This window comes from Narcine bancroftii, chromosome 7 (assembly GCF_036971445.1).
Source record: "Narcine bancroftii isolate sNarBan1 chromosome 7, sNarBan1.hap1, whole genome shotgun sequence".
NCBI classification, from domain to species: Eukaryota; Metazoa; Chordata; class Chondrichthyes; order Torpediniformes; family Narcinidae; genus Narcine; species Narcine bancroftii.
In genome coordinates this window covers 4,495,346-4,516,931 of record NC_091475.1, presented here as the reverse complement: position 1 = coordinate 4,516,931, position 21,586 = coordinate 4,495,346, and the positions used below count along the sequence as shown (strand labels likewise).

General features: G+C 40.3%; 1 protein-coding gene across 15 annotated transcripts in view; it reads left to right on the top strand.

Moving 5' to 3' along the window:
- LOC138738423 (HMG box transcription factor BBX) overlaps positions 1 to 21,586 on the top strand; it is a 285,557-nt gene that overhangs the window by 126,733 nt on the left and 137,238 nt on the right. Inside the window, exon 2 of one of the 15 annotated variants that reach the window (XM_069888613.1) lies at positions 912 to 1,022. The exons of 13 other annotated variants lie outside the window; for them this stretch is intronic. The gene's annotated coding sequence lies outside the window, so the exon portion shown is untranslated. Of the gene's footprint in view, positions 1 to 911; positions 1,023 to 4,335; positions 4,423 to 21,586 lie in introns of those variants that run through there. One more of the 15 variants, XM_069888614.1, reaches the window with a different exon arrangement.

Sequence of the window (21,586 nt, the reverse complement as noted above, 5' to 3'; positions counted from 1 at the left end):
TGGGGGCCACAGACCGGGAGGGAGGGAGGCCTAGTCCTTCCACCCCCCCCCCCCCCCCCCCCCCCCATTCATATTTGCTGCTGGGGGTCTCGCAACAAACTCCACTGTTTGCCCTCCTTCATCGAACGTGTCCTGCCCGGGGGGCGTCGGGTCCCTTCGGCTCTCTGTCATGTTGAAGGGGGGGGGGGGTGGAAATCATTTCACCCACAGACAGACAGAGAGAGGTGGGGGGGGGGGGGTCGGCGAGGGATCATCTGCCGCCTTCAACCCCAATCCCACTCTTCGCTCTGCTCTCTGCTCTTGGTGTGGGGGGGGGGGGGGGGGAGAGGAGGCCAATTCGCCACGTCCCCCCCCCCCAATCACCAGTCGCCCTCCCTTCATTTATTCCGTGCGCAGAGTTGGAGTTGCCGCCGTCGTGACCCCCCCCCCCCCCGGGCCGGAGGGAACGTGATGGATCCGTAAGGTAGAGGAAATCTCATCGCCGATACCTGTTTCGGCGCGACCCCCCCCCAGTCTCCTCCCCCCTCCCAGTGTCTCCCCCGCTCGTGTCCGGGGGCTGCGCTGGACTCGGTGGGGAGGAATGGCCGGCTCCCCTCACCTCTCTCTCTCTGGGGAGGACCCGGCCGTTCCGCCCCGACCTTCTCTCGCCTGAACCAGTCACGGTTCCTTCCTCCCCCCCCCATAAAAACGCGCGGACCGATCGCCGAGCCGCCCGGCGAGGAGAAGTGAGGGAGCGAAAGGAGGGTCGGGTCGGGTCGAGCGAGGAGGAGGAGGCAGCGGCCGCCGCTTGTTTGGGGGAGTTGGCTGGGCTCGCTGAGGGACGGAGGGGGGAGGCGGGAGGCGGGAGGGAGGGAGGTTGCACTTGGTCTCCCCGAAGCAAGATGGACTCTGGCGGCGCTGTGTCTTGTCAGGCTTCCCCTCGACATTTTGCCCAGTGGAGCGGGGCCTACTTTGCACTGCAGTGACTGGGCTTGGATGCGAGGAATTCGGCCGCGGCGGCTGCAGACTGGAGCTCGCTCACGGTACCTCGGGGCTCGGGCGAGTGGCCTGTGTCTGGGGTGGGGGGGGGGGGGGTCCTTTTCCGGAACACTCCGGGTCTGGACGTCCGCTGACACTCTACCGGTCTTGCAACTCCGATTCGCTCCGGAGTCGTCGGGCTGACACCATGTCGTCCTCTCTTAATTCCATGTGTCGCTGACAAGTCCTGCCCCCCCCCCCATCCCCCCCCCATCCTCCCTGCTCTTCCGATGCAAAGACTTTTGGCTGGTTTGAAACGTGCCCCTTTGAGTCATTGTGCAAGTTGGGGCGCCCTGGGAAAGAGCAGGGAGGCGTGGAGTCCTTCAACCCCCCCCCCCAACTCCTGCTTTCAAAACTCCCTTCAGTGCAGAGCCAGTCTGCAGAGAATCCAGATGAAGGAAAGGAAGGTCAAGGAATTGAGCAAAAACACTCTTGCCTTTGCTAATTCCTCAACAGGGGTGACCTGCCCGTGAATTGCACAGCTCCCCGAGACATTCTGTGCTCTTGGCTGGTGGGTGGGCTTCATGAAAAAGGAGATGAACTGAGCCTTCTGCATGGGTCATCCCAGTTGGAACAGGGTCTGGCCAGATTTGAACTTCATCATCAGGGATGTGATTTGACAAAGTGCATTACTGTGCGAGTTGAAAGAAGACATTCATTCTCCAATCCCTTTCCTTGGTTTTGCAGCTGTTATTGGACAGCTGATGGTAACACTTTTATTGGATTGAAGATCAAAAAAAGTTGCAATTTTAGTTAAGATGACCATGTGAATTAAAATAAAAGATTGTCTTAATACGTTCCTTTTAATTCACTGGCCAAAAATCCCAGTTCTTCATTGATCTGCCCTGACTATTTTGTACAAATGAAAGTTTGAAAGTTTTAAAAGAACATTCTATGATCCGAGTACCATTGTTTACCAAGCAGTTGCAACATCAGGTATTTGCAGCAAAGTGATATTTACGCCCAATTCTTTAAAAATGATTCTGAAGAAATAGTCAGAATGGTGTTACGGAATAAGTTAATACAATTATGGAATAAAATGTATTTTAAGGGAGAAGGTTAGATTCCAGGGGCTTGGGTATTAGTTTAGGTACGCTTCGTCTCCGTAACATTTGAAATGCAAGAGTTAAGACTTCACGACTGCCAGTGACTACAGAAACCATGAAGACTTTACAAGTAGGTGCTAATGGAACTGATGTAGAATTGAAATGGACTATTGTCATTTAAAGGAACAGATGTCCAGGCTCAGAAACAGATGAATCTTTTGCTTGTAAAATGGGTGCGAGCTTGAAGTCTGCTGTTCAAGAAGAGTCATGTGATTTTTGCAACCAGAGAGACAGTCCGTCTCTGTTGGTGTTAGAAACTGCAAGTTTGGCAGACCTATTGCAAGACCCCCATTTGAAGATGGGTCTTGTGTTCTGAGTTCAGCCTATTCTAAACCCTGTAGTCAATTACAAGAGGATGGGGCTGGTTCATGTGTTTCTCCTGAAATAGGGGGAAAAAGAAGAATTCACTGTAGTTACCTAGAAGAAGAGGTTATCTTTTGGAAAACCCCTGAGGGATCAAGTTTCTTCGGCCAGGCACTGAAGTGGCTGATTGAAGGAGATCAGTTTGTGTGTGTGTGTGTGTGTGTCCAACGAACAATGAATAAATCTCTCTCTGAAACCAACAAACAGAACTCGCCCTTTGCGGTAACAATTTAAGTTAAAGCGACAGAGCCTGGTGAAGATCAATGTTAAATTCTGTGCACAGTATGGAAATTGCCTGATGCCAGTGAACTTGGAGAAGAGAAAAGTGAAGGATTGGACAGTGAAACAAAGAACTTTCCTGAACACATACAATTAGAAAGGGGTTAAGTTAGTAGTAATAAGTTGAATATTGATCTTGTTATTATGTATGAAGAAAATTTAAAATATTTTTGTTGAAGTAACCATTATCTTGGTGAATTTCTGTTCCTGCTGGTTTTTGGGAGTCCTCTGGGCTCGTAACAATGATAATTATGCAGACTATTACCAAAAACTCTCAATAGTTGAAGGCCCAATTATTAAAAATAATCAAAAGTGAACATGAGGATTAATCCATAATGTGGGTTTATAACAAAGGTTTAAGAATAGAAGCGAAAGTTGTTTTAGTTTTCAAATAGTTCATTGCTTAACGGTCTTAGCGTTTGCTCCATATTTTAATACCTTCTTGGGAAGATAGTGATGTGGTGCTTTCTTGAACCATGTGGTAAGTTATTGACATAACTGAATGGCCATTTTAAAGAAGACCTTGATTGAGCCAGCCATTGTTAATGGGGATGGTTAAAACATTGAGTTTAAAAGTTGCATTCAAGATGGAAAATTTGATTCATGTATCTGAACCACTTTTATCAGGTACTAAAAACCAATTCTGCTAAAGTGTTGTAGGTTCCATTTGGTGACACTTTCTTTCATTAAGGTATTATCTCCATCTGTGGTGATGGGAATAAGGTTGCAGACATCCCACTAATGTTACAGTGAGAGCGAAGTGTTTTAGGGGAGTGTCTATGACAGCTTAACTCGATCTAAAATCTAACTGGTGCTGACTACCTTGGATGAAGGAATGAACATTGGGAAGAGTTGAATTTCTTTTCCCCCCAAAATAACATTAGGGTTAGGGTTAGGAAATGAATGATGGGATCAGTGTTAATTTTCTGCACACAACACCAAAGTTGGCTGTTTTTAAAAAAAAATAGTTCAAGGCATTAAGTTAATGGAATCAGAAGTTCTAGTTCAGTTCTGAATAGGTTGGTTCAAGAATGCTCTGGCATCATTCTCAGGAGATTCTTCGATGTGCCTTGGTCAATATAGATACTGTACATCTACTAACATAATTAAAGATTCTTATTGCCATTGTGAAATCTTGAGATGGGCAAATTGACTGCAGTGTTTCCTGTTAATGCACACTTGAGTATTTTGATCTGAATGCCCTTGGCTTGTGAAAGACTTATACATTTTTCTTAATTCTTTTACGAATCAATAACTAAATCTCCAAATTTAAACGATGTAACTCTGTATGATGCTCCAATTATTGGCCAGTTGTCTGATTTCAGAATCTTACAGTATGATGAAAGCCTTTTACACTTGTGTAATAGTCAAGCGAATTTTAAAAAAATCACGGAGGGAAATTAAATTGTATAAAAGTAACATTATTGTTGTGTTGCATTTATTTACCTCTGTGTGGAAAATTGAAAGTGTTCGTAAATAAGAATTCAGATTCACAGAATCAAAGTTTGATTTTTTTTTTGTTTGTTTTATTAACTTCTCAGGATCTAAGGATTGTTGGCACAGTCAACATTTATTCTCCTTCCCTTTTTCTCCTTGAGAATATGGTGCTGAGCCACCTTGTAATGTTGCAGTCCTCTGAAGGTACATCGATAGTGTGGTAAGGGAAAGAATTCCAGGATTTGGATCTGTGGATGGTGAATGAATAGCAAATATATTTTCATGTCAGAATGTTGTGCAACTTAGAAAGGAACAATGTGTTGGTGGCATTTGAAACCTTTGTCCTTCTTGGTGGGAGAAGTTGCAGATTTATTGCAGTTGTTTAGGTGAGTAACTGCCCAGTGTTTCATGTACACTACAGCCGTTGGGTGGCAATAGATATTTAGAGTGGCATGAAAAGTACCAGTCAGCTAGGCCACTATATTCTGGAGATTGTTAACATTTTGTTGATGGAACTGGACTCATCTAGGCAGGGGAAGGTTATTCAGTCACACAAGAAGTTGAGCATTTGACCTGCTCTTTTCTGAATAGTCGTGGCTCACAGGATGTTGACGATGGGGGCTGATGATCACAAAAAAGTAGGGGGGGGGGTGGAGAGGGAGGGAGTGTGTGTGTCTGTCCACATGTATTATTTTTTCAATTTATCCATTTAATAATTGTAGATGTGGTTTTAAAATTCTTAAATATTTTTTTTAAAATATAGGAGCAGGAGTAGGCAAAATAATTGTTGGAAATGCAAAGAAAATTTTAAGTTAAGGTTTCTTCAATATTCCAGCTTATTAAGATGCTGAATATACATGAACCAATTTTTTTTTTAAAAAAAAGCACCAAACCATAGAACTAAAACATGGAAATCAAGATTTGACCATTTGTCTATGCTTCTTTGGTTCCAAGAAGGAATAGGCTAGCTATCATTTCTCACAGCACTCCTGTTTAATTCTGGCTTCCTTTGCTTGGTGGCAACTTTTGGTGAAAATATACCTCTTTTGGCTGTGATTTGTGATTAGATAATGTGCTGTATTATCCTAATGAAAAATGTTTATTTGGTGAAATTTTAACTGAGGAATTTCCGTTCGGCATGTTGATAGGGTTGAGTTTATTTCTTGAGAAGAAATTGCAGTAATGTCGAGGAATTTTTATGTAATGTAGATCCATTATTATAAAATTATTTTTAGTGGGGGAGGATGTCAATTTTCTAATGTTTGACCCTTGGAAGAACTGGTACCAAGTGTAGTTTGCCTTGGAAATGTCATTTTTACAGCACTCTTCTTGCATGCAAGTATAAATATATGGAGTTTAGGAAACATTAAATATGTTGGTATATTTTTGGTTTGATAGGTGAATAGGATTTAAATAAATTCCTTCTACTCTCACAGGCTCGGGTAATTTTAATTACATCATGATTTCAGTGATCATAAAAGAGAAAACTAATCAGATTCATGATTCTAAACCAAATATTGTATCAATTCTTGTGGATTGACTTTCAGTACTAGTTTGGCTATTAAACCTAAGAAGTATGTACATAATATTGTGCATGTAATTTTGGTTTAATGGGCATTTACATAGCATTAATATAGTGTCATTATCTCTTGTGAAATATTGTTAAGAAATGTAAGTGGAAAAACAGGTGGCAAATATTCTTTGTCAATGTCGGAGCTCCCTGTTTGGTACAAGCCATTCAGCATTCAAACTGCCTTTGTGATTCGGTTTAGATCATGGCCTTGTACATTTCATTGCTTTGATCCACACCACTTGATACCTTTACCAAATAAAAATGTGTTGATTTCTGCAAAGAAACTGCCAGCTTCTACAGCCTTTTGAGTGGGGAATAGTTCCTATTTGCAATGACAAGTGATTTCACTTCTAAATGTTGGCTTTAAATTAAAGTTGTAGCTCTTGCCCTTGGTGTCCTCACCAGAGAAAAATCACTTTTTTTGCATCCACCCTATCTAATCGTGTTAACATTTTAAGTGCCTCAGTTAAATCACATGTTAATTGTTGGGATATCAGGGATGACAGCTCAATTTTGTATAATTTACCTCCCCTCATTAATGCTTTGAATCCCAGTGTAAGAAACAAAATAGGATACCTATTGGAAGATAATTATTTTGTTTTAAATGACTATCAATGCCATTTAGATTGTTAGTGATAGGCCATATGCATCAAAACTAAATAGTTTCTGACTTTTGTTCAGTTTGGCTGATGGTGAAGACCAAGTGTGCTCCAATGCTTTGGAAATAGAAACAGAAACGTTCTTGCTGTACCTCCATGTACAGGTGTTGATCAGAAGCAATTTGTAATGCGCTTGCATCAGAAGTGGGGGCATGATCAAATTTGTCACAGGATGAATTCTTTGATTACAATTTTTTTTAAAAATTGTGGTTGATAGAATTTTACACACAGAAGACATCAAGGTCAGTTCAGGGAACTGGCACTGCAGTAGAAGATCAAAAATGACGTGAGGGTCTGAATGGCCAGGAATTGATGGGGTTCTTAAATATTTGCTGTTTGAATACTTGTTTTTTTTTTAATCCAAGTGGTTAATTTATTTTTGTGATTGTCATGTGCAACCAAATTACTGTATGTCTGAGTAAAGGACTAGCCCAATGAAATTTTGGTTTTTCATGCACAAATTCTTTCCTGACTCGCTATTTCTCACAGGACTCCATATTTTGACTATGCCAGTTGCACAATGTGTTTGGAACATTTATATTTTGTGTACAGAAAAAAAACTTCATTTTCTTGATTATACAAGGATTTCTATAGTATGTTATGATTTTATATCAGTGATTTTTGATATGATTTATATACGAAAAGAGTAGGGGACTTCATTTGCACTGACCTTGCAGTGATGTCCTGACCTGAAGCATGGGAGAAATACAAGATTGTTTTTAGGGGGGGAAAGGACCCATAAAATTGCACTTGGGCTGATATTGTGGCTTGAGTAGGAAGACTAAACAAGGAGTTGTAAAGGTTGCTTTGAAATACTGATCTAAATAAAAACTACTGAAAGTGAAATGTAATAAATACTGTACTATTATCTATATTGCAGAATAGAAAATGAAAATAATAGTCCTACATTGGCAGAAGTTTTTTTTGTTGGCTCTTTTTCCATGATCTGAACTAAATCTCCACTGGCTAATCACTTTACTCTAAAATAAGAGAATGCTACATTGTTAGATGTGTATCCTTTGTGATGAAGAATAATTCTCCAGCCTCTCTATGCAAACTGCCATAAGATATTGAAGAATGATGTAGGGAAGTGTAGATATTTCTTTATGTTCTTGCTAATGCTCTCCTTCAGCCAATGTCACAAAGTTCCTGCCTACTTTGCAGAATGAAGAATGCATAACAGCAGTGGCCATTAGTTCAAAAGAATTCTTTGTAATACGCTCTGGATTTATTTTGGGAAGAATGAAGTGGTTTTTTTTGGGGGGGGGAAATGTCAGAGAATGAGACTAGTAATTATTTATTATTACTTTTAAAATATAATTCATCGAATGAGACCATAGTTGATCAGGGCAGAATTTGTTGCCAAATTATCATTCTGTAGGTGGCTTGAAACTTTTTGAATTGGTACTTTCCAGGTGTTGAAAAAAATCCCAAAATTTGATTCAGTAATGATGGGAGATTCACAAGATAAAGGAACAGAAGAAGGCCATTAGGCTCATCGAGTCTATTCTGTGACTTGACACTAAGCTGAACAATACTCACACCTATTCCAATTTCCAGCCTTTTCCCCATTTCCCTTGGTACCCTTACTAATTAGATATTTATGATCTGGCCTCCACCGCTGTATGCAGCAGTGAATTCCACAGATCCACGACCCTCTTCCTCATCTCTGTTTTAAATGGATAACTTTTAATTTTAAGACTGTGACCCCTTGTCCTTGATTCACCCAGCAAGGGAAACATCTGCATCCACTCTGTCAAAACCTTTCAAAATTTCTCTGAGATCCCCTCTCATTCTTCTATTCCAATGTATACATTCCAGGAGCTGCCAAATTTTCCTCATACGTTAGCCCTTGTATTCCAGGAATCATCTTAGTAAATCTCTGCACCCTCTCCAACAACATCACATCCTTTCTAAGATAAGGGGCCCAAAACTGCACACAGTACTCCAAATGAGGTTTCATCAGTGCCCCATAGAGCCTCATCAACACCACTTTACTCTTATACACTATTCCTCTTGAAATGATGCTAAAATAGCCTTCGCTTTCTTCACTACCAATCCCACCTGGTCATTAACTTTTAGGTTTCCCTACATGAGGCACCCAGGTCCCTTTGTACTTTCGAGGTTTGAATTTTCTCCCCATCCAAATAGTACTCTGCATGTTTATTTCCACTGCCAAAATGTAGAACCATACATTTATCAACGTTGTTTCTCATTTGCCATATTTTTGCCCAGTCTCCTAATCTGTCTATAATCTTTCTGCAACTTTATGGTTTCTTCAACATTTCTGCTCCACCACTTATCTTGGTGTCATCTGCAAATTTGGCCACAAAACTATTCATTCCATAATCCAAATCGTTAATATGAATTGTAAACAGCAGTGGCCCAAAGACTGACCCCTGCAGAACACCGCTTGTTACAGGCAGCCATCCTGAATGGGATTCTTTAATTTCAACCTTTTGCTTCTGGCCTATCAGCCAATTTTCTATCCAATCTAATGTTATCCCTGTAATTCCATGGGCTCTCATCTTATTTAGCAGCCTAACATGCGGCACCTTATCGAAAGTAAAAAATCCATGCTGACTTGGACCTATCCTGTCGTGCATTTCCAGGTATTTCAAAAGCTCATCCTTGAGGATTGACTTTTAATATCTTCCCAACCACCAAAGTCAAACTAATAGGTCTATAGTTCCCTTTTTTTCTGTCTCCCACCTTTCTTAAATAGCGGAGCCACATTTGCAACCTTCCAATCCCCTGGAATCATGCCAGAGTCTATTGATTTTTGGAAGATCATCACCCATGGGTACGCAATTTCCAAAGCCATCTCTTTCAGAACCCGTGGGTGCACCTTATCCGGTCCGGGAGATTATCAATCTTGATGTATTGAATAGTGCATCACTTGAGGTGGTTTGACTATGCTATATTAAACCTCAAAGAATGGTAGTTAATTCTCTTACTGGAGAGTGATATTTCCTCACACTTGCTGTGCATTTTTATTTGACACTTCTCAGATCAACTGCTTTATTTTGTAAGAAATTTTGGAACAGACAGATCTTCAATAGTGATGTATTAGGATTTAGCCTCCATCAATTCTAAATTTCTTTTTTGCAATTTGTATGGTTCCAACCAGTGGAGAACTGTGTCGTTAGATTTATATTTATTTACTTACTTTTACTGGGGTTCTTTGGCATTATAACTTCTGCTTTGATGTGAAAAGAGAATCACTTTTAACTAGCTTCTTGAATTTAGTTTCTTTGTGTGTAAAATGAGATCTGGAGCCAAATGGTCCCAGTAGAAGTAAACCGGAGTAGTATAATTACTACTTTAGAGTAACATCTGTATCGCCATACATCATTTTTCTTGTGATTGAGATCTTTGTTGATGATGCATCATCTGGCCAGATGAAGTTTTGTATAATTTCATTTCTTTGGAATCCGACAATTCAAGGCAATTTTTCCCTTGTTGAGGCAGATGCTGTTATGTTGTGGAGAAAGGTCTCCAACCTTAAACGGCTTCTATACCCACTGATTTGCTAAGTAATCCCGGCATTTTCTGTTTTTATTTTAGATTTTTATCATCTACAGTTTTATTTTCATTTTTCAAGATAAATGCCTTTTTTTTTGTCCCATTGTTGTCCCCGTAAAAGTTCTGAGGCAGTTCATGAGCGATATTATTAGCTTACATAGATTTTTCTGTGTTTAGGAATGCCTGTGTGCACACACTGATGGCTGACCTCTCCATTAATACCCTCTCAAAACTTTTGGAACCATTCAAAACTCCTGGTCGTGGTTTGATTTCTGGGTAGGTGTTCATTGTTTTACAAGGAAAGATTACACAGCCCAGAGTCGAAAAGAATAGGAGGTTATCTTATTGAAGTATTTAAGCTTTGTGGGGGACTTTAATGGAAAATTTGTTATGTATACCAAACTAATTGAGTTAGCTTCAGGATAAAGATTTAGTCTCAGAATAATAGGTCACTCATTTCTCCACCGAGTTATGAATTTTTGGAGTCCCTTTAAGAAAGCTGTAGACTTTGGCTTGGAAAGAATATTTAAGACTGAAGAACATTTTTAAAGTACAAGGCAATTGTGGATTTAGAGGAGGAAGCCAGTGATCAGATCTGTCGTGTTAATAAGCATTAGGGAAAATCCAAGAAATAGTACAATCTATCCTTGGTCGTATTTTGTTTATTCTTACTTTGTGATTGCTGACCTACTGGTAAAACAGTGCCTTTTTAAAGATTTTGTTCTCCTTTTCAAAATACTCCATGGCCTGTATTACAGATCGCTGTAATCTTCACCATCAAAGTTTCCAGTGATCATCTCCAGTGATAATCCCTGAATTCAATTAATTCACCATTGTCATGAAGGCCCTAATTCACATTTTAATTTTTTCATTTCTTCTATCTCTGCTCCAAGGCTTTTGGTCATCTGTAGTAATATTGCTTGAAGTGGTTTGGTGTCAAATTTTGGTTACATTTAAAGATAGACTGGATCGTTACATGGAGAGGAGAGGACTGGAGGGGTATGGACCGGGTGCTGGTCAGTGGGACTAGGAGGGTGGGGATTTGTTACGGCATGGACTAGTAGGGCCGAACTGGCCTGTTCTGTGCTGTAAGTGGTTATATGGTTATATGATGTTGTTTGTTAAGTGCCTGGAAATATGTGACTCTGTCTATGACACTACCAATCTAAGGAACCCTTGTCTGAAAAATATTTCAGCTTTTTTTTTGATATCACACCTCGTGAATCATGATTACTGATGCCCATTTGTGACGCTGGGACAGAAGGATTCATGCACTTGAAGATGGTTATGAGTGGCCTTTGCACTTGTGTTGAGCTTCGTCCATTGTTAATATTGGAGTGAGCCATTGGGCTTAGTTGATTGTTCTCCACTACTTACAACCGGATCAGAGCCATGACCCCATGGCCTGATTTCTTGTTTGTAGGATCAGTTACTTGTGCTGATTAGCAGAAATATTTTTCAGTATTGTAGCTTCACCAGGTTGTCACCTTCATTGCCAATCTTCAGTCAATGAACCAGGTTGTGTCTTGATTGGAATTAAATAAGATGTATGGAAAATCATGAGGTTACAGATTTTTATTTATTCATGGGATGGGGACATTACTGACAAGGCTACCATATTGGTCAACGCTAATCATACAATGCAACTTTTAATTCATGGAGACCAGCTCCAGATGGGCTTTGGTTTGGTAATTTTGTCAGGGCAGTACAATTGGTGGCACGGTTAGCAACGCTGTTACAGTACCAGCAACCTGGGTTCAAATCCAGCGCTCTCTGTAAGGAGTTTGCATGTTCTTCCCCTTGTCCATGTGTGTTTTCTCTGGGTGCTCTAGTTTCCTTCAGCCCTTCAAAACTTACTGGGGTTAAATGGGGAATTGGAGCAGCACAGGGTTGTGGGCCGGAAGGGCATGTTACTGTGCTGTATGTCTAAATTTTTAAAATAAAATTTAAACCTTTATAATAACTCAAGTGGAATATTTTGTTTAAACACAAAACATTTAACTCCATTTTATTCCAACTGTTTTCAGACTGATGGATGATGTCATGATTGCCACTTTTTTCTGTTGCTTGGTGAAAGTGAAGCTCATGTTTTGATGGCATGATCTTTGGCTGCACTCTCTCCTTGGAATTGAATATCTGTTTCACTGCTCTCGATAAGAGGAGCACGTTTGCTATGGTTGTCCAGTTATTACATGCAGGTTTAGTAGATGTTTCGTTGGCAATTATTTCAAAGCACTTTTGACCATTTAAATATCTTCCTCAATAAAGGTATCTGCTGCAAGAAGACTGCCACCACCCAGGCCAAAGCATTTAATAATGAACCTTAAACATTAATTCTGCCATTGGTGATTGCAGTGGACACTATATTTGAAACCCACTGTAATTACTCACCTCCACTCTTGCCAACCCCTCCCAAACCTATGACTCTACCATCCAGAGTAACATGTACACCAAGCTGCCTCGCAAATGTATCAATGTTCATTCATTGTCACTGGGCTCAAACCCTGGAAATCCCACTGCAGCTGCAGTGTGAAATGCTTTCACCAGGACTGCAGTCATCTCGTCGCTATCACTTTCTCAAAGGCTATGAATCAAAGCTCAGATTTATTGTCAGGAGTACAGACATGACGTCACATACAACACTGAGGTTTTATTCCCTGTGGGTGAGGCAGAATTACCACTTATTAGTAGTGCAAAACTCTGTCCTCAAGAGGATGCAAACAAAGTGGCTGTGCAATTTCTAGAGCGATGTTGAAAAATCAAAGTGCAAAAGTAAGAATCCTTGAAGGAGTCTGAGTTTGTTGTTGAGGGGTCTGGTGGTGGAGGGGAAGCAGCTGGTCCTGAACCTGAGGGATGATCTATAATTCCTGGACTTAGCAGTGATGGCTAAATCTTAAGAAAATGAATACAAAAAGTGCAGGATTTGATTTAGTATATTTAAACAAATGTGTAGAAATGGACTTTATTTGTATAGTTATTCAAAAGTCAGATGAGAAAGGTTGATTCGCTGTTTGCCTACACTGTGATGAATAGCGTGACTTTTTTTTTGCTTCGTTGACGGTAATATTGGCAAAGGACCATAGTTTTTTTAATTATTGAAATTTGTAGTTTTTTTTTCTGGCGGACTTTGAGGGAGATGATCAAGCTGGGTTATAGGTCGTGACAGAACTGGGACCAAGTAGCCTCCCCAGCTCTTGATTCTTGTTTTAAATGAATTAAGAATGAATTTTATGACTTGAACTGCAGATTCTACAGATGATGGAACTCTTGTCACTGATGTACAGTATATTTTAAGTATTTCTCATTTATCACTGAAGTTAGTTTGTTGCCGTTGCAAAAGATTTTCATTATTACAAGTGCTGGAAATTTGAAATAGAGATATTTCAGGGACTCTCCTGGTTGCAGATGACCTGACATTAAACAAATTATCCCATGCGTTTTCTAAGTATTTTTTTTTCAGCTTGTAATTATAATATTAATTATTAGGTTTCATGATGTTCATTGATGATTGTCAGTTTTAGGGAGGTTATTAAATGAAATTAAAGAATTATTGCAAGGGTACATAGAGCAGTACGAACCAGGTCCGTTTAGAAAACAGACATTATTGGGAAATTAGTTTATGTACAGTTTTCCTTGGATAACCTGGGGACTACCCATACTTAGCAAGCCATGCAATGTTTGTGGTAAGGAAAGCCAGTATTTAAAATTTCAGGTTATTGGATTAAAGTTATGGAAGGTCAGACTTCAATCTTGAAAAATTGCCCTTTGAATGTTAACTGCGTCTTTCTTGTACACATCCCCTAAAATTTTTCAGATTTAAAAAATATACTTTTTAGCTTAAGCTAACTAGAAGATGGACAGTTTACTTTCTGTATAGAATTTCCTTCTTCCTATTGTTTTTTTTTCTAAATGTGGAATTGAACAAAACTCTAGATATGGTGAAAGTTCATTAACCTGAAATCTTTCCTCGGAGTCTTCCTGACCTGCCTAAGTATTTCAAGCATCTTCTGCTTTTATTCAGGTTCTCAGAACTTGTAGTTTTCTTTTTGTTTTTTGATAGATCTTTCTGTACACTTATGGTTGCAGCTGTGTGAAATTTTCATTGGGCCAGATGTGCAGTTCTGGTCACAACAAAAGCTTGAAGACCAACACTTCTAGATTCAAGATCAGTTTCTTTCCAACATCTCTTAGGCTCTTGAACCTCCCTTGTAACACTATTCATGTACTTCTCCATCTCCACAAAAGGACTCTTCACTATTGCAAAGACATTTTTTTTGCACTAGGACAACTGAATATTTATGATCTGTCTTTTGTATTTATTGTTTATTTTTAATTCAATTATATATAGTATTTTTTTTTTTTACGCGTACCTGTTCAGGTGCAGCAGCTAAGATGAGGTGAATATGTACATTGTACAATGTATGATAATAAACTTGTTGTTATCATGCAAAGAAGGAAGTGGAGCTTTTGGAGATGAAAGAGAATAGATTCACCAGGGAAACATAAACTTGAATTGTTTTCTCTGGAGCATCTGAGATGAGTAATGGAAGTGCATAAATTATGAGAAGAAGATCAGGGAACCGGTGCGGACTCGAAAGGCCAACATGGCCTGTTTCCGCTCCGTAAATGGTTATATGAGACGAGGCTTTTCCTTGGCCAAAAATATCAAAAACTGGGTGAAAAGGGGAAAGTTGAAAGCAGAGGCGGTTTATTTTCCCCACTGAGAGTAGTAGGTGCCTGGAAAGTGGTGCCAGGACAAGAGTTATGATAACTATTTTGAAGGCATTTAGGCTGGTGTATGGAAAGGCAGACAAACGAGGATAAGGAGATGGGATGAATTAGATTTGCATTGTGGTCAACACAGACATGGTGGATTGAGAGAGCCTGTCCTTGCATTGTGCTTTTCAATGATCTAACTCTGATTTAAATTTTAAATTACTGATTCCCCCCCCCCCCCGTTCCGGCTTCACGTAGGAATATTTAGTTGTCTTAAGATGCTTTTCCTTATTGTTCTTCGAAGTTCATTTCCTGTTGACCTTCTGTGAGTATAGAGTAGACGCGAATGTCTTCATTGTCTCTCCCCCTCATTTTGATGTTTCTTCTCTCACACACTTTCTCTTCCCCTTTCTGTATTCCTGTCTGTCTGACTGTCTTGTAGTCTCTCATTCTTTCCTGAACAGACATCTTATAATTGCAAGAATGCCATCCTGCCAGTTTGATGGTCACATCACACACCTCTTTTCATTAGAACAGTCCATGACAGGGATGGCCAACCTTTTAATTTAGAAGTATAGCATAGTAACAGGCCATTTCAGCCGACGAATATAGGGTGGAAGGGTAGGTTAATTGGGCAGCACGGACTTGTGTTATCGTGCTGCATGTCTAAATTAAAAGGTTGGCCACTCCTGGTTCATGATTCCCATTTTCCTGAGCACCACCTTAAAAAAATCGAGTGCATCCTTTTGGGAGTGTTAGATGAGAGTTACAGTCAGGATAAAAAGATAGTAATTCAATTATCTGGCAGGTGCCTCAATTCATCACAGCTTTGGGAAGACCATTGTTTACCCAGAATGCCCTATGATAGTGGCTCCCAGGACAAAGCAGTTGAAGATCCCCTATAATGCTCCAAAAAAAAATGATTATAGTGAATGCATCCCAAAAAAATCTCAAATTTCCAGAGCGATGTTGAAATGGCCAGAACTGTTTCACATGGAGGTGGATTGAAGTGGGGTGGGGGGTGGTGGGGTGGTGGTGAGGGAGCCCCAGTTTGCAATTGCATAACGTGGATGAATGATGTTATTGCATATCTAGCAATGTTTTTCTGGGAGATCATTGCCATATACTGTTGACATCTCTTTGCAAGTCTGTTTAAATAATTTACATATAATTCTAGAATTCTTTTTAGACTTACTTTCTCCCCATTTACTGACAGCACAATAAAGTAGTTAAATGTCTTTTTAATCACCAGAAATCCTCTCTTTTAAACTGAGATTGTGTTTGGGACTGCACCACTCCAGCAACTTGATTAAGAATGGCATAAATATTTCTGAAGGAGGCAAATTTGTGTTCTGATTCTGATCTTTAAGGAATGGAGGCATGCATCAGAGGCTGGGGTGTGTGAAATTTGTCATTATTGTCCAGTACTATAAGATACAGTAAATAGAGAGGAGCATGTATTGACCTTTGCATTTGACATCTGTTTTAATTTGTAAAATTCAACAATAGGTACTGCTATTTCATAAACTTTACAACCTACAGGCATTTCAGTATAGATCGATCTGTGTGAAAATTTGGGTCGTCTTGGCACCACTTTAAAAAAAAAATAGCCTGGTTTTGTAATATTTGAGGCAACAATTGTGTAACCTGTCTGGTTGTTGAATGGATTTCAGAAACCGTAAATGAACCACTTGTGCTTTGAAAGTCTCAATTTATCTAAAAATTGCAATCTGTATGATTATTTAATTCATGTCGCTGAAATGACATGTAAATGCAATGCATGGGTGCAGACCAGTTAATGAAAGCTACACTGATGACGAGGAATAGTTGAGTAGACTGGCTCCCCTTACTGGCCAGAAAGTACTATGGATTTCGAGCTTGGAACTATTTATCTGTTTGCAGTAAAATCGCTTTGCAGATGATGGTATTTTAGACTTCTGCAAATAGTGTACAACTTAACTTTAAACATAAATGGCATTATAGTTGGTAAAAAAAGAGCATAAAGGATTGTTCAGGTCTGACAAGTAACATTTCACTCTCTCTCTCTCTCTCTCTCTCTCTCTCTCTTCCACCCCCCCCCCCCCCCCCATTTTGGAATGTTCAGAGTATTTTAATGCTATAATCATATTTGCTTTGTTTAATCTTGTAGTTTGTTCTTCTGGAGTGTGGCCCTTTTATCTCCATCTAGGAAAAAAATACAGGTAGAATGCAACGCATGTCACCAGTGTATTTCTCAGTTTATAATTATGACTGGTTCATTCATGAATAAATCACGCAAACTTGCAAGGAGGATTTTCTTTTCAATAAAATGGGATTTTGTTTGTGGAACACTACATTAATTTTTTAAAAAAAACCTTCTGCAGTACTCTCAATAATTCTGCTTTTATTATAATTACATAAAAGGTTTATGCAAATGCTGAAATTGTATCTTGGCCTCTTCCTAACTATTAGTTGTCATTGATGAATAATGAATTCATTGTATAGATTGTACAATGTATATATGTTACAAAATTCGCTGCAGCTGAACAGGTACAATTTCAAATGATAGAACGCCTCCACCAGCGTTGTCTCCGCTCCATCCTCAACATTCATTGGAGCGACTTCATCCCTAACATCGAAGTACTCGAGATGGCAGAGGCCGACAGCATCGAATCCACGCTGTTGAAGATCCAACTGCGCTGGTTAGGTCACGTCTCTAGAATGGAGGACCATCGCCTTCCCAAGATCGTGTTATATGGCGAGCTCTCCACTGGCCATCGTGTCAGAGGTGCACCAAAGAAGAGGTACAAGGACTGCCTAAAGAAATCTCTTGGTGCCTGCCACATTGACCACCGCCAGTGGGCTGATCTCGCCTCAAACCGTGCATCTTGGCGCCTCACAGTTCGGCGGGCAGCAACCTCCTTTGAAGAAGACCGCAGAGCCCACCTCACTGACAAAAGACAAAGGAGGAAAAACCCAACACCCAACACCAACCCACCAATTTTCCCTTGCAACCGCTGCAACCGTGTCTGCCTGTCCCGCATCGGACTTGTCAGCCAAAAACGAGCCTCCAGCTGACGTGGACATTTACCCCTCCATTAATCTTCGAGAGCCTTTGGAAAGAAACTTTCAAGATTATTTTATTGTCATGTGATAAACAGAAAATGTGATATAACACAAAATTTCCTTAAAAGTCTCCTGTCAGGCAGACAAATATTGGCAATCAGAAGAAATTAACCAGAGCCCGTTACAGTCAGTGAAAGAGAAGCAAAGAGAGCACCCCCCCCCCCCCCCCGCCCCCAGAGTCACTGAGTGTCCATGGATTTGCACACTCCTACAGCCCTCAGCCCAATGCATTAGCAGATGCACACCTCTGACATGACCAGGAAGCCTCCAGCACCCTCTTGCATCTGATAGCCCCTTCAGCCAGTCTTGAATCAATCTCCAGCGATCTACAGCCTGGTGTGAGTCCCTTGTCTGCAGTCACCCGCAGCTTGTGTGGGTTCCTTGCCTTGAGTTGCCAGCTGCCTGTGGTTTCTTCAGGCTCATTGGCCCTCACTGGCCTGCTGCCGTGGTCACTGACCCATGGGTTATCTCCTCTGCTTCTCCTTCTCAAACAAGGTGTTGGTTTCCCCATCTTCTGGTGCCCTGTGCCAGTCCTCTGCTTCCCAGAGTCTGCAACCCTTGTGGCTGCTGCCGACCATAGTCTGGGCCCAAGACGGCGGTGCGTATCGGCTTCTTTAGCAGGTCATCTAAAGTACAGAGCCAACATTTGGACTGAGTGGTTGGACCCCTCAGAGGATCACTTGTCATCGCTCTCCGTGGGTCCGCACCAGCAGCAGTACTGTCATTACCGCAGCTCTTTAACCTAGCGATGTTGGCCTTCATGAAGGGAACAACAAGAAGAGGTTGTGACTAGGCTGATGGGGGTCCTTGATGATGTTGACTGTTTCTTGAGACAATGGCTCACTTCTGTGTCTTCCTTGGATGGGAGGTCAGAGTCCCTGATGGTCTTGGTTACATTTTCTACCTTCTGTGTTCTTGGGTACTTGAATTCCCAAACCAGGCCCGAATGTAGCCAATCAATATAATTTCCACTGTGCCCGTATAGAAATATTTTCTCTAAATGTACAGGTGGCAGTGCTTGTTGGACACAGCAATTATGACTTCAGCCAAAAAAAATACACCTTCTACTCTAAATAAAGGCATTTGGTGGAACCATTTTGTGCTTGTATTGTAAATCTATTTTCTTTTATGTGTTTTTTTTTAATCTGTTTTTGGTCCCTTTGGGGGGAAAAATCAAAGAAAAATGTGCAACACTGAAAATCTTTTAGTATTTGGATGTGGAAAATAGCACCAAATCTGATATCAACAAATTTTGTCCTAAGCAGAATTAATAATGTATTTGTCAACTTTCATTTGTGTGAGTACTTTGTTCTGAAAATTTAAATTTTGAAATTTGTCTGGTGACTGATTTCTTCATTTTGCAAGAGTGAAACTTCCTGCTGATTTAATCGATGTGATTGGCACTCAATGCTTTTCTATAATGAAAATCTTGGAGATTATATTTTTTAGTTTATTTTATGTGCAGAAATATTAATACATGTATCAGTTTATGATTGTTTTAAAGCAAAATGCATGCCAATCAATTCACGCTAAGTTGGAAATTGTTGCTTTTATTTTCTCATTAATGACATACCAGATATTTATGTCAAAGAATAAAACATATAAAAGACACAAACTACACTAGCAATTGCTGAAGGGATAGTATGAAGCAAGACTTAAAAATGAATGGAATCACCCCTGAAGTTTGCATTGCAAATAAAGATCCTTTGGGATATACTTTGATCGATGCTAATTATAAGTGAAGCTAACTTCTCCAAAACTTGTAACCTCATTCTCCATTTTTTTTATCATCCAAATCCAACTTTGATAATGGTCTTGAAATAGTTTTCTTTTGTATGCAGATTTGTTGAACTTGATTTTAGCTTTAACATCCTCAGATTGTAGCATTGACTTACAAACAAATCGAATTTGTGCCGTTTCATTAATGCCTTTTGAAAAACAGAACCATCAGTAAAATATTACAGTAGGAAAAAATCTTTAAAAATACATTGATTTGTAAGAAAAACAAGTACAGTAAAACCCCTGGTATATGGGGATCGATAGATGCTGGGTAAGTGAATGCTGGTTGCTTGAGATTCAGTGAGGGGTGAACTGACTGCTAGGGGTTTCCAATTTTAAATTTTTGTATTTTTTTACCTACTTAGAATCATAAAATGCTATGGCACAGAAAACAGGCCATTTACCCCTTCTAGTCTGTGCCAACCATCGCTCGTCCCACTCCATAACCCACCAGACATCTCCTATCCATGTATCCATCCAATTTGTTCTTAAAACTTGAGATCAAGCTCGCATTCACCACACTCCCACCACTCTCACCACTCTGAGTGAAGAACTGTCCCCCTAATGTTTCCCCTAAACCTTTCAGCTTAAAACTATGTCCTCTCATATTTATCTCCTCCATTCTAATGGAAAAGCCTACTCGCATTCACACTGTCTATACCTCTCATCATCTTGTAAACCTCTATCAAATCTCCCCTCATTTTCGCTCCAAGGAGTAAAGTCCTAACCTGTTTAATCTTTCCCTGTAACTCAACTGCTGAAGACCTGTCAACATCTTAGTAAATTTTCTGTACTCTTTCAATCTTATAGATATCCTTCTTGCAGTTCGGTAACCAGAACTGCACACAAAATTCCAAATTTGTCCTCACCAGTCTTTTTTAAAAAAAATTTCCAACCTAACATTCCAACTCCTATGCTCAATACTTGGATTTATAAAGGTTAAGATGCCAGAAGCTTTCTGTACAACCTTGTCTACCTGCAATGCCACCTTCAGGGAACAATATATCTGTATTCCCAGATCTCTCTGCTCCTCCACACTCCTCCATGCCATACCATTTACTGTGGATGCCCTACCTTGATTTGCCCTTCCAAAATGCAACACCTCACACTTGTGTGCATTAAACATCATCTACCTTTTTTTAGCTCATTCTCCCAGTTGGTCCAGATCCCTCTACAAGCTTTGAAAATCTTCCTCACTGTCGACAACACCTCCTATCCCTGTGTTATCAGCAAAGTTTCTGATCCAATTTACCACATTATCAGCCAGATCATTGATATAGACAACAAACAATAATGGTCCCAACACAGATCCTTGTGGCAACACCAGTTTGAGAACCACTATCACTCTTTGTTTTCTCATACAGCCAATTTTGAGTCCAGTTTGCAACCTCTCCATGGATAACTATTGTCTTAACCTTCTGAATTAACCTCCCATGTGGGACCCTGTCAAAGGCTTTACTAAAGCTCCACAGCTCAATGATGGAGCACTGGCCTTGTAAACCAGGGGTTGTGAGTTCATTCCTTGCTGGGGTCTTATTTCTGTGAGGGCCGCTGGGCAAAGTGGTGACTCTGTCTTATTGTAGAATTTCATGTACGTTGCATTCTAAATATAGTATTATGTGACAATAATGGAACCTTTACCTTTAAAGTCCACATAGACAACATCCACAGCCTTTTGTTCATCTTCCTTCCTGGTAACCTCTAAAAACTCTATAAAATTATTTAAACACGATTTACGACGCACAAAGCCATGCTGACGGTCCTTAATCAGCCCATGGCTGTCCAAATATCTACTACTGACGTCAGGCTCACCATCCTATAATTACCTGGTTTATTTTTGCAGCCTTTTTTAAACAATGGGAGAACATGAGCTTTTCTCCAATCCTTCGGCACCTCACCCATGGCTAAGGATGTTTTGAATATATCTGCCAGGCCCCCTTCAACTTGTACACTAGCCTCCCTCAAGGTCTGAGGGAATATCATGTCCGACTTGGGGGAATTTATCTACCTTTATTGGCTGTAAGGCA